Source organism: Rhinopithecus roxellana, chromosome 5 (assembly GCF_007565055.1).
Source record: "Rhinopithecus roxellana isolate Shanxi Qingling chromosome 5, ASM756505v1, whole genome shotgun sequence".
NCBI classification, from domain to species: Eukaryota; Metazoa; Chordata; class Mammalia; order Primates; family Cercopithecidae; genus Rhinopithecus; species Rhinopithecus roxellana.
Window position 1 is genome coordinate 21,674,057 of NC_044553.1, and position 14,176 is coordinate 21,688,232.

The window sequence follows — 14,176 nt, forward strand, 5'->3', positions numbered from 1 at the left end:
AATGCAAGGACTGAAAATGCACTTGCCGTAATATTTCAAGTTATGCTTAAAGAAGGTACCAGACACAATTAAGTTTCCTTGCCTCTTGAGTTTGAATATTTCAAATTTATCTGCAAAAGTGAGTGAGATGACCTAATTGTACCCCTGCTTTTCACTTGAATTTATCTTTTTGAGTGACAGGAGGTTGCTTCTTAGGCAGATGCCTTCCGTTTAATAATTCAGTAATTAGATGCAATGCTGTCAGCTGTGAAATTTCTAACAGCTTTTCAATGACAACATATTGGAGAAGTTTGTGGTCCTCCAAGGTCTTTCTCAGTTGTCTTTAACAGGAAAGACAGAGATACAAGACAGCATTCTCACTCAGGTGTGTGCAAACCCAGGTGTGGAGGTGGCTGAGCATTTACATCCAAATACCTTCATTTCCTCACTTTCAGATCACATTAGCCGTAAAGGGTCAGGCATGGCCTGAGGAAGTGGAAAAGAGTAAAAATAAAATGTCTCATCATCTGTGCACTCTGATTTTGCAGAGAAGTTAGCCTATGGTTCATTCAATGAGCATCACCTTGCTGAAGAAAAGGGAAAGATATTTTAGAACGCCATTGTGTAAATTCTGCCTACACAAAGGTATGTGCTTTGTTCTGAATCTCAAAAATTATTTTTGCAAGTAATCTAATTTTTTTTTCAAGAAGAAACCTACCAAAGAAACAAAAAAAGGTGAAAGGTGCTAACGGCAGCATACTCATTAGCAAATACAACCCAGCCATTTTGCATTAGCAGACTTAGTCACATTATTTTTTATGCCTTTGTTCATTGGCAAGGACTTCCAGTAGCTTAATAATTCACTCTCGGACCTGCTTTATCAAGAAGACACTGTGTTTTAGAAAGTATAAAAGATCATTTAGAGCAGTAACAAATTACTGCTTTTAATAAAATGCTTTTTTCACTCAATAGGATACTGTAAAAAGATAGTCTACAGAGAAGTAGTCTATAGAAAAGGAACATTTTTAGCTTTGAGAAAATAATACTGGGAAAATGATAATGTAGTCATGAATCATAGCACAAAAGAGGATAAAGAGGCTCATTCTCTGACATCTCTCTCTGTGGCTGCCCCATCAACCTGTCGAATCATTCCTTTAGAGTCTCCTTTTACAAGCTCCTCTTTCTCCAAGCTCAATCCTTAGAGCTGCATTCTACAAAGACCAGTTTCTTTGCCATTTGCTCTTTACACACCATTCCCAGGTGTGGCCCAATTCATTGGTTTCCAAAACTGGACACACATCAGATTTCCTCAGGGGGCTTTCTAACCATGCAGGTTCTTGGCCACCTTACCTGACATGCTGAATATAAACCACGAGGGGGTGGGCCAAGGAATCTGTGATTTTACAAATTTTTCCAGGTGATAAAAGATCTGGGAATCTAAGCTGAAATTCGCTACATCACTGAAGCTGCTAGTAGCTATTAAGATCTGCGTTTTAGCTCTCCTTTCCCTTTTAGCAGCAGGCATGGCTATATAACTGCCTGATAAATGTCTGTGTCTGTAGGTCACTCCTATTCTTCACATGCAATGTGCCCGAATCGGCTTTTCCCATAGTAGTCATTTGGGTGACCCTTGTATCCACCCATGCAACTAATACCTTCAACTCTTGTCTCTCCCTCATCCTCTCTGTAGAGTTATCAAGCCCTAAGACATGCCCTTTTTACTCCATTTTACTCTCCCTGTCCTAGTTTAGGATTTTCTTACTTAAATTTTCCTGTACTAGACTGGCAATGACCAAGTCAAGAACTGCTGATGGGTGGGTTGTGAGGAGACAGTGAAGACAGGGAGGCAAGAAAGGCTCTAAGAATTTTGCCTTAAGCAACTGGGGATACTGGCACCCTTTATGGATATGACTAAACCTGGGACAGAAAAGTGTACTACAGAAGAATAAAAATTCAAATACTGGACATATTAACTTTGAGATGCCTATGACATATCCCAGTTGAGATGTCGTAGGCAATTTTATATATACATATACATATACATATACGACTTCGGATCTCTTGGGAGGTGTCTAGGAGATATAAATTTGGGCGCCCCCTCCAAACAGATGACATTTAAAGCAGTGAGAAGGGAAGAGACTATTAGAAGAAGTGAAGAGAGAGATGGCCAAACTTTTGAGAATGGCAAGCACTTTTCCAGGCTTTTACTGCCCACCCTAATCCATCACCTATGTTCCAGCCACATCAAATCATTCTTTATGCCCCAGATAAATACAGGCAGTGGGGAGCCAGATATACTATCCCAGACTGATCCTTCCTGTATCTGCCCATTGCAACTTCTACTCTACTGCAAAGAGCCCTAAGCCCCAAATAGAAGGTGAATTACCTCATCACCATATCTAGACATGGGATTATTCTTCTTTGAAAGGACTCAAAAAAAATCTTAGCCTTAGACTTGTGCATCTAGATTACTCCAAGTTCCTCCACTTCCAGCAAGCTTTCCCATTCTGTTTGTTGCGACGTTCCTTGGGTTTCAATGGCTTACAGTAAACCTCTGTAGTCAGTCCCCAGAGCTTCTCTAGGGATATGTTGAAGGATGTTCTTTGGAATTTAGAAATCGTTTATTAATTCAACAAAGCTAGGCTTTTAATATCATGAACTTAAAAAAAATGTTAATTTGAAATTCTAGCTGAGCAATGACTTCTTTGTCCTAGATGGCATTTGACATCTTCCCGAAACAATTAATGCCATTGATCCAGTGAGTGAGAAACATCAGTGCAAAATGATTGACAATGAAGGAAAAATACATTGTTTTCAATATCACCCCCCCAACTACTTTCTCCCTCTTCCAGACCTTTGCACCTTTGAAAAGCATATTTGTTTTCATGAAAGTGTTCTCCACTCCTCTTCCCAGGAAGTGCGTTGTTGGTTTTCTGTGTGGAGGTGCCCCCGTGAAGGAAGCCTTGCTCACCCTCTGAGATATTGTTGAGCCCCACCTAGGTTGAGCAGAGCAGACACCCATCTTTAATGCGGGGCAGAAATAAATTACCTGAAATGAACAATGGGTGTTTGTCACGCAGACGCAGCAAAAGTTCTTTGAATTTTTATGTTGCAGAACTTAGAGACCAAGAAAGTCAAAGAAGAAAGGGACTGAAGAATGTCCCTTTCTTTTCTACAGAGAAATCCCTCCCACTAGGATTGCAGGCGTACTTACCTTGGAATCCATTGTGTGTGAGTTTGTATTTGTCCACATAGCCTTTACCCATAAGAATTTCAGTCATCAGATCTATTCCTGTTGGCTATAACCAGAAAAGGGAAGTGAAAATTGAGAATAAAAAGTCGGGGATCAGGGTTGGGCAGAAGCAGAGAAGTAAATGGCAGAGGTGAAGCAAGATATTTTTGTTTTTGGTTTTTTCAAAGAAGCCTTAGGCAAAATGACACTGAGGGGGTGAAATTTAAATTTTAACGCCATTGTCTCTTAAGAAGGGAGCTGACACACACATGTTTATAATGGGCCAAAACAAAGTGCTTTGTCATAAGGTTATCATGAGTAAAATTGAGACCATGTAACCTTGCATGAGTTGGTTTAATACTCAAGCTAGTTTTTGATTCTGAGACCACAGTCTCTCACACACACACACGCGCGCGCACACACACACACACTCAACAGGCCCAAAGTGGGGAAAATGAAATTCAGAAAACCTGTTGTACATACTTACATACTATGGGACAAACAAAATTTATAAGTATTAAAGATACTAAATGAAAGTTTAGATCCTGAAACTATTTCAAGAAATTAATGATGATAAAATCATATTATTTGTTCTAAATGTATTTATTCAAACAGAATTATAAAATCTAATAGGCAGTATGTGTAGACTGGCCAGATATTTTGTTTTAGTTATATTTTCTCTGTATTCATAAATCTATATAGTCAGTCTCAGAGCTATGGCCTGTGCAAAAGACAAAGTTTAACAGAACAACCTAATTAAAAAGAAACTCCTTATTTTACTCACAGGGGATCAGAATATGAAGTACTTGGAAACATTAAAAAAAAATCTCATTTTCCTGGCTGTTCATGTTTCTTTGATCCCAGAGTTACTCTAGCACATCTTTTCTCAAGTCGTTCCTTACTAGATTCTCTCCTTAACTCCCCACCTTCTTCCTCTCCACGATTCCTCTTTCTCTCTATTCTTCCCCTTGAAACTGTCATTACTTTATGGCTTGTAGTGCTAGGTCATTTCTTTGACATTCTTCAGTCCCTTTCTTCTTTGACTTTCTTGGTCTCTAAGTTCTGCATCATAAAAATTCAAAGAACAGAACCTTGACAATAACGTTCTGTACTTACCAACCTGAACATATCCTTAATCAGACACAATGCTTGGAGCACAATGGGCCCTTAAAAATGGGGACAAGAGGGAAGAAGAAAGGAAGGCTGGAGCAAGCAAAAAGGAGAGCTAGGTTTCTTTGTTAAGTTTTAAAAGTATCATTGTATGGAAGTTTTACAAAGGAAATTTTAAATACCACAGATTTCTGCCTTTTGAGTTATTATATGCAGTAACATAACATTAACAGGGCAGCAATGTTTTTACGTTTATCATGTGGTTAAGTAAATTGTTAAACACAGTTGATTACCGAAAACAGGGAATATGGCAGAAGATCAAAGAAATGCCAGAAATTTTTATTTTATATGGGGACATTCGGAATTTAGTTGAGCTTGACAGAGTCCTGCTGGCTAACACCAAGGAGAGACTATTGCTGTCCCCATGCAAGTGGCTGGAATAATGGAAGTGAAGAAGGAAATCACCGCATGGTGGACACTTTGAAGTTGGTTACAGATAGGAAGTTAGAACAAACTTCAATGGGTGAGGGGTCATGAGGATACCAGGAGAAGGTAACGTAAGACTGAATGAACAAAGTGAATTTGTGGTCACATGAAAATAAGGAGCAAAACTTCAGGAACAGTCTGAGATAACAAGAAGGTTGGTCCCCCAGGGCTCAGTCTTATGTCTCCAGTGCCATTTGACATTTTTTTTTTTTGAAACCGAGTCTCACTCCGTCACCCAGACTGAAGTGCAGTGGTGTGATCTCAGCTCACTGCAGCCTCCGACCCCAGGTTCAAGCGATTCTTCTGCCTCAGCCTCCCGACACTACAGGCATGTGTCAACATGTCCGGCTACGTTTTATATTTTTAGCAGAGATGGGGTTTCACCATATTGGCCAGGCTGGTCTCAAACTCCTGACCTTGTGATCTGCCCACCTCGGCCTCCCAAAGCCATTTGACTTTTATTCCAGGAATAAACATATGTTTACACATCATAATAAATAAATAAGCTATTTATTTCACATATGTTTATACCTGAAATAAAAGTCAAATACATTTCCTGAAAAGAACAGCGGGTCCTTGTCACCCAGAAGAGGTAGAAGTGGTATGCAAGAGAAATTCCTATTGCCTGGGTTAATTAATTGTTGCATTACTTCTGATGCAGCAAATGAAGTACTTCTTCCTTCTGTAAATATTCAGATAGACTTTATATTGCCTATTTGCTCTTCATTTCCAGAATTTCTTAGATTAGAGTAAGGGTGCTGATGGGTATTACAATCTTGCAAATCAAGTTGAAGATCATGGAGTTCACATGTAAATGAGAGTTGCTTAACATGCATCAGTGACAGTGAAACATAGAGGGGTTGCCTAGATTTGAAAATATTTCTGCAATTATACACTGTTTTGTCATGAGTGCTTATTAAACATCTGCATACATTTGTGTTTGTCCTTTTATGACCACCTCAATTACTTCTTTCGTACTTGTTATTTGCTGTCATCACTCTTTGCCAAGTGTATGTATGACATGTTAGCCATCACTGAGTTGACAGATACTGCCAAATCTGTACATAAATGCAATCTCCAACATTTTCCTATATAGCTTTATTTTCAACATATGGGTCCCATCCCATTGTAACACTAATTGAGAACTTCCCGTCTGGAGGAAAGCAGAGAATGAATGACATGCAATATTGGACCCTAAACAGAACCAATGACAAAACTGTGAGCTCACAACCACACACTTCTGGAGAACCTTGCTACCAGAGAAGTGTTACTTCCAAGCTGTAAAATCACTCAGCAGTAAGTCAGGTAACCCAGACTTGATCTCCTCTATTCACTTCATTCCTTTGCTCACACTGTTCCCTGGGATTGAAACGTTCTTTCATACTCTGTTTACCGCATTTACTCCTGCTTATTCCTATAAAATTCACATAAAATTCTTGTGTGTGTTCTTCCTTATGTCAATAACCTCATACTGAATACTTGATTCTTCCAATGTGTAGTAGCTAGTCCCTCTGTCACTCCAAAGAAGTACATGTCTTCTCCAAAATTCGTGAATGTGTTACGTTACATGGCTATGAGAATTCAGGTAGCAGATGGAAGCAAGGTTGCTAATCAGCTGATGTTAAAATGAGAAGATCATCCTGGATTTTCTGGGTGAGTCTAATTTAATAAGAGCGTCCTTAAATGGTGAAAGGGGAGGCAGAGGAGTTAGAACCAGAGAAATGCATCATAAGAAAGATTTTCCCAGAACTGCTAGATTTGAAGATGGAGGAAGGGGCCACAGGGAAGGAATGTAGGCAGGCTTTAGAATCTGGAAAAGGCAAGGTAACAGATTAGGTTTAGAGTCTCCAGAAAGGAATGCAGACCTCTATCACCTTGGTTTTAACCTGTGAGACAGGTTTGACTTCTGACATCCAGAACTCTAAGATGATAAATTTGTGTTGTTTTAAGCCACTAAATCTGTGGTAATTTGTTACAGCATCAGAGGGAAACTAATACACCATCTATGGATAAAGACCATTCCAAAGGGTTTGCTTGTATGTTTCTTCCACTGGGCTGGGAGCTTCCTAAGGTCAGAAACTAGGTATCATTCAGTCCTACACCCCTAAAAACCTATTGTAATTTGTAATTAATTCCTGAGTAAGAAAAGACATAGACAAGAGAGAGGAAAGTCAAAATTCTAACTGTATATTTAAATCTGTGATCCACAAATACTCTCCTTACAGGCTAAATTACCTGAGAGTATCATCTGTGGCTTGTGTGGTTGTCAAAAGGGTGAACAGCAATCTTCTCAATAGTGGTTTGGCTCCTCTGTTCCTCATGAGCCCAAACGATTTACCTTCTAAAAATCATCAAGAAGATAAGACTCAAACCAGCTTCATAGCTAGAAGGATTTGAGAAATTATAATTATGGGATATGACCAAAGCCATACTCTACGATAAAGCATAGCAACAAATGCTTTTATTCTTCAAAAAGAAAAATAACATCAAATATTACAAAAATATTAAGGAGAAAAACAAAAAAGAGGAGGGCAGTAAAGAAAAAGAAAATATAATCAAAACCAAATATAAATATATAAGTCACTGATCAATCAATAAAAGAGTTTTTAACCTATAAAACCAATCAAAGAGACAAGGCTTAAAGCATAGACAAGCAAAATTAATTGAGAGAAAGGCTGTAATACTGAGTCTTTGGGGAATCGAAAAGCTGAGTAAAGAAGGGATTAAGAAGGTATTGAACAATCGGAAAAGATCAATAGACATAAAACAAATTTAAAAGATATTTTCAAATTTTATAAAATATAGGTCCTAGAACCATGAATTATTTTAGACTTTCATGGAATATATAATTTTCATACCATTTAAGTTGTCTATATCAAATATGGAGAAATTCAAAATCCGTTTCCTGAAGCTGGCACAATCTTGTTCTGAAAACCTGAGAGGATGACATGAAAAGACAACTATGAATTATTATCTTTTAAGAGTAAACTACAAAAATTCTAAGAAAAATACTAATTCTCCTAAAATTACCACTATCATTGTTACATTATTTATTGTGTTCTTGTTATCTGACAGACAATGGGTTAAGAATGCTTTATCTCACATAATCTTTACATCCACCTGTTAGTAGATATCATTATTATTCCTATTTTACAGAAGACAGCTAAATGTTAGCAATATTAAATAAATGATTCAAGGTTACAAACTAACAAGGAAAGAGCAAGATTTTAATGTAGATTTTTCAAACACCAAAGCTATTCAATAACAATATTTTTTTTTATTATACTTTAAGTTCTAGGGTACATGTGCATAACGTGCAGGTTTGTTACATATGTATACTTGTGCCATGTTGGTGTGCTGCACCCATCAACTCGTCAGCACCCATCAATTCATCATTTATATCAGGTATAACTCCCAATGCAATCCCTCCCCCCTCCCCCCACCCCATGATAGGCCCCGATGTGTGATGTTCCCCTTCCCGAGTCCAAGTGATGTCATTGTTCAGTTCCCACCTATGAGTGAGAACATGCGGTGTTTGGTTTTCTCTTCTTGTGATAGTTTGCTAAGAATGATGGTTTCCAGCTGCATCCATGTCCCTACAAAGGACGCAAACTCATCCTTTTTTATGGCTGCATAATATTCCATGGTGTATATGCGCCACATTTTCTTAATCCAGTCTGTCACAGATGGACATTTGGATTGATTCCAAGTCTTTGCTATTGTGAATAGTGCCGCAATAGTTTAAAATAATCATCCTCGAAAATAAACAGTGGTGATCCCAGGAATATTTAAGAGGCTTCATATGGGTAAACACATACATACCTAAAGACCAAACAAAAGCTATGAGAACCTCAACAGAAGCCAAAATTCATAGACTTTATCATCAACTTATAATAACAAATAAGTAAAACAAGAGAAAGCAAAAAGATAACACAGATAAATGAAACTCCTATTCAAAACCTCCTACTTTAAGAAAAACATAACCTTCTTAACATAAAAGCATAGAAATATCAGCCAATGTAACATGCTAAATGGATGAAATTTTTAAAAATTTCCGTCAGTTGGAAACATAACTATAATACATACTATGTGTTAATTATTGAATGTTTCATAACTTCTAGTCAATATGCTAATATATTAAGTAGAAATGTTTGTAAGTTATAGCAGAAAGAGACAAAAAACACCCTCATGATTTGAAAATAATTTGATAATGTACCTAACGATTCTTTGGAAGTCAACTGAACCACTAAGAGCTAACAGCATATTGTAAAGCAACAGGATAATTGGTAAGTACAGAAAAATCAATATCTTTTGTGTAAGTTATCAGTACAAATCCAAAGAATTAGAAAAATAATGTAAGATTCCACAGGAGTCTGAAACACATAAGATACTTAGAGCTAACCTAAGTTGAAATATATGTAAAGATGATTAAGTCATAGAACCTTACAAAAAGAGACAAAAGAAGCTTTAATAAATGATATATATGTATGTAAATACACATGCATATATATGTATATAAATACACATGCATATACATATATACTAATGTTCCTGTATTCCGTTGTTCCTGGAAAGGGAATAATAATTGGAAAAGATAGAAATTATTTCATATTGGTTTCTAAGTTTAATTAAATTTCTGATAGAGTGTTCTAAAACTTGTAAAATCATTTTAATCTAGAAGAATAAATAGATGAACATAAGTAAGACATTTGAAAAAGTACAGTAATAGAAGCATACTCACTTTACAATATATTAAAATATAAAACCACAATAATTAAAATGAGAACTTATCAGGGAATATATATTTTGAATTTTTTAAAAAAGGGTTTATGATTCTAAAGTAGAGGTATTTCTGTCTGCTTGTGTGTGTACGTGTGTGTGTGTTTCAACCTGCAATATAATAGTGAAAGCATTTCAAATACATGGAAAAGTGACCTATTATTCTAAACATCTTAGAAACATCAAATATCATTTCCAAAGTAAGTTAAATATTTGTATTGCAGTGATACATGGAGTAATTCTTCCACTAACCTGAGAGTTAAGAGTAATTGTGTTATTTAGTCTCAGGGTAGAGAAGTAATTGCTAATCTAAAACAAGTGGAAGAAGTATCGATAGATATTAATATATAAAATTTTATGATTTTACATAACCCCAAGAAAAAAATGATACAAATGACAAAATGAGAAACATATTTACAATAAACCAAAAACAGTAATCTCATTTATATTTAGAGAGTTACTAAAAACCATTGCACAAAATTGTCAACATTCCAACTGAGTAGCCAAAAGATATTACAGAAACTTTGCATATGAAGGGCTGTAAGTATCCAATAAACAATTGTTCAATGAATATATTTTCAACTGAACAGTAGACTAAAGAGGAAACAGGTTAAAAAAACAATGCAGTAACATTTTTATTTCCTAACAAAAGGGCAATGATACATAAAATTATTTGATAATACTTGTCCAGATATGGTTGTCTTATCTACAGGTGGAAGTGCAAATTATTGAAAATATCTTCAAAGCAATTTTTGAAACTATTGTCAAAAGGTCAAGAGCCAAGAATATACATGCATTTTGATTTAGTAACTCTATTTTTATAAATTTACCTTCCTGAAATAAGCAGCATGCTTACAAACTTTATATGCAGGATGTGTATTATACAGTGTTATCCTTATAAGAGCAAAAAAGTTAGCAATTTACATGTATAAATGTATAATGGGTTTTATGCAACAAATAAATGAAAGTTTTAAGGAATATTTTCTGACACAGAAATGTTACTCTATATAATTTTAAATTTAAAAAGTAGCATGATCCCAATTTGGCATTTATTATATATATGTAATGAAAAAGCTACAAGGAAGTGTGTTATATAATTAATAGTAATTATCTCTGGTGAATAAGAGAAGAACATTTTACTTTTATATTTTCTTTGTTTTTTATAAATTTAATGCAATCTTTTTCATTGAAAAAACACACACATACACTTCTAAACAAAGTACTGAAAACTCTGTTACTAATATTAATTTTTGAAATAATGAATTAAAAATGAGAAGTTTAAGTTTGGCACATATTTTAGTAAGAATCATTCATATTCTCTATTTCCCTCTCAATTCCCCAAATAGAATTAAATAGGATAATAAAGAAATACACCAACTAAAATTTGTACTATCAATTTGTGAGTTCCAGCAGACTTTTCACTCTTATTTCTAGGTCCCTGCAACTGATGCAACCTTTACTCTAAGAGTATAGGAGGACATCATGTTCATAAACAAACCTTGTATCTCAAACATACCTAAAAAGCAGTTTAAAGTCCTTGGAGCAGACGGTACAGCTGAGAAATGTTACACCAGTTCAGTGTCAATCCATAAAACCCATTCTAGAGAAAATCATGGAGGTAAAAATAAAGGAGGAAAAGTATAGGGCAGGATGGTACCTTCACAACACTTTGAGTATAACACCTGAATGGGAAAAATAAAAATAAAAAGACCTTCTTGATAGTTGGAATTATTTGTTTAAAATGTTACTGTGTAAGAAAGAACAAGTCATTTTGAGATCTGAGCATTGTGTTCTGTTCTTTTTCAGATGGTGCCCAGTTTAATTCAGTTGAGCTCTTAGATGCCGAAAATATTTGAATTTAGAAGGAATGAAGAAATCAATTCAAAATTTAAAAAACCTCACACCCATCAGAAAATATGGCACGTTTCTCTCATTTAGTCTAGTACCCTTTTGTTTTCTCATTGCATCTCACATTTCCCAACTGGGCTTGGATTCTTATAATGATAGTATGCATACAGGGAAAATGTAGAAAATCAGTAATTTAGGCAGGAAGTGGAATTTTCAGTTTGCGTTTGCTAGCTTCTCCCTCATTTAAGTAAGTTATTAATGTTTAATGATGACGTAACTATGACTCTGAAGTTCCGAGGTCACAGAGAAATTCTACTAAAGAAAAAGAACTTTGGAATCTTTTTCTTTGTCACTTCCTTGAAGAGTGTTTCAAAGATTAGGGACCTATGTACTTTGCTTCTCTCCAAGTTATAATAAAGATTATTTTGTTTTTGCAGATGTTTAAAGACATGAAGCCAAAGACAAATTTTCAACCAGAACCCTCCAGAAATGTCACTTCTGTATCTTGCCAAGAGAGATCCAGCATTTTTTTTCTACATAAACATCTGCTGGAAACATTTTAAAGGGAGGCATTTTAAATAATGACGTTTATAGCTTCTTGTCTTTAATAAGTCTGAAAAAGAAGAAAAATGAATTTGAGATACATTCCTTCCCAAAGGAACTTTTCTTCACTGATATGCATCATGTTAGATGATCTAAAAGTGAAAACATTAACATTATGTTGCGGGGAAATGGTTAAGAACATTTCTCTGAACTGTCTGTATCAATCATACCTGATAAACAGTCATAAATCACAGGTTCCTTTAACTCCAGAAACTCCATCAGTTCATTGTTTTGCCTACTTGTTTGTGGTAATTATACTACATTTATATTTACATAATAATTGGATTTTCTATTACATTAAACAAAAAAGCACTCAAAAAAGAGTGTCAGGGAACCATAAGTTAGCTATACAACCTGAACAATGCAAACTCATTTGTAGTTAGAATGGAAACTTCATCTTGTACAAACTAACACGGATGTTTGGGGATAATTCTCTGTAGGAAATGCAAGATATATTGCCAGGATCTTTAAGGTTCCATGGAAAAGACACACACAGATTGCCTTTGGTAATAGGTGTTTATTGCAAAGATACACAAAGATGTAATTTAGCAAGAAATGTTATCTCGTAGTTACTTTGTGTTTCACTGTTTTAAAGAATCAAGTGTACTGCAGGCATCATGAAGAAGTGAGAAAATGGTTTGGCACCTTTCAGATTACAAACTAAGCTCAAATGATATGTCTTTTTTTTCCTTTACCCAGCATTTTAACTTCCCCAAACAACTGATTTGATTGACAGCTTTGCCACCATCCAAAACCTATTGTCAAGAATTTCACCCAAGTCAGCTCAGGTGAAATTCTTACACACTAGTCCCTAAGTAAAAGGTGGTTTCCCTTGACACATGAAGCTCAAGCAATTAAAGACCAATTCAATGAAGTACTAGTTTTGGTCCTTTTAGAAATTAGCAATGGCCATGGCTGAGACTATTTTCCTGGAGTTTTTCTGCAGCACGTTCAACAAATTAGATGAAATTGAAAAATTGCATAAAGCAAGGATTCAGTATGTATACCTTTAAATGAGGACGGGTTATCACCTGAAAATAGCTTTGGAGACTGATGGTATACTGAAATCATTATTAGTAATTACTACTTTTAGGATGGTGGAGTAAGATCCTCCATCAAAACGTAAGTTCCCTAAACTCTGACATCAGCCTCTGAATCACATACACCCATCCAATGAAATAGGTAAAAATCTAACTGGCTACAAGGTGTTAAATGCAGCCTTTGATGAATAAGTATCTTATATTAACCAGGGACAACATCTAACTAGTGAAGTGACAAGATAAAGACATGGGTTAAAATTTGAGCAGGAATAGCAGAAATTGAATGCTATAATGGAAATAGACTATAGAATTAGTTCGCCAAACTTGCTAAACAAATAAATAAAAAACTACATAAACAGCCAAAACAACACTTAGGGTGTGTTGATGAGGGGAATTCAAATAGGGACTTGCTAGAATATATTCTTTTAAAAATTTCAGTTTTCAACAGCAACAACAAAAATGTCATCAACAAAGAAATAGGAAAATGTTATACAGAAGAAAGAAAGTGGGCAATGGAAATACTGCTTTGGAAGAGGCCCAGAGGGTGAATTAACAAACACCTCCAAGCAATTATTATAGATATGTTCGAAGACTAAAGAAAAACCATATTTCAATAATTAATGGATTATTATGATGACAATGTCTTATATATATTATATATCAATACAGATAGAAAATATTGAAAGGAATCAAATTGAAATTCTTTATTAGAAGTAAAAAAAAAACCAAAATTAAAAGTTTACTAGCAGGGTTTAACAGTAGATACAAGGAGGCAGAAGAAGGAATGCGTAGATTTGAAGACAGATTCAACAGAGATCATGAAGTCTGAAGAGTAGAGAAAAAATAATAAAAACTTGCAGGAAGCCTCAGAAAAATGTGGGATAACAATAAATACATTAGCACACATATAATGGAGTTACCAGAAGTATAGGCAAGAGAGAAAAGGACAAATAAATATTCAAAGAAATAATGGATGAAAACTTCCAAAATTTGATGAAGACATTATCTAAACATCCAAGGTCAATTAATGAACTAGAAGGAGGATAAACGCAGACATATATCAACAACCAGACACATCATAGTCAACATGTTAAAACCC

At 35.3% G+C, this 14,176-nt stretch overlaps 1 long non-coding RNA gene across 1 annotated transcript; it reads left to right on the forward strand.

Moving 5' to 3' along the window:
* The first annotated feature begins 4,321 nt into the window (after positions 1–4,321).
* Positions 4,322–12,246, forward strand: LOC104658522. Its single transcript, XR_747435.1, has 4 exons — positions 4,322–4,961; positions 5,904–6,103; positions 11,021–11,204; positions 11,872–12,246. It is a non-coding gene; the product is annotated as an uncharacterized LOC104658522 (long non-coding RNA).
* The last annotated feature ends 1,930 nt before the right edge of the window (positions 12,247–14,176 follow it).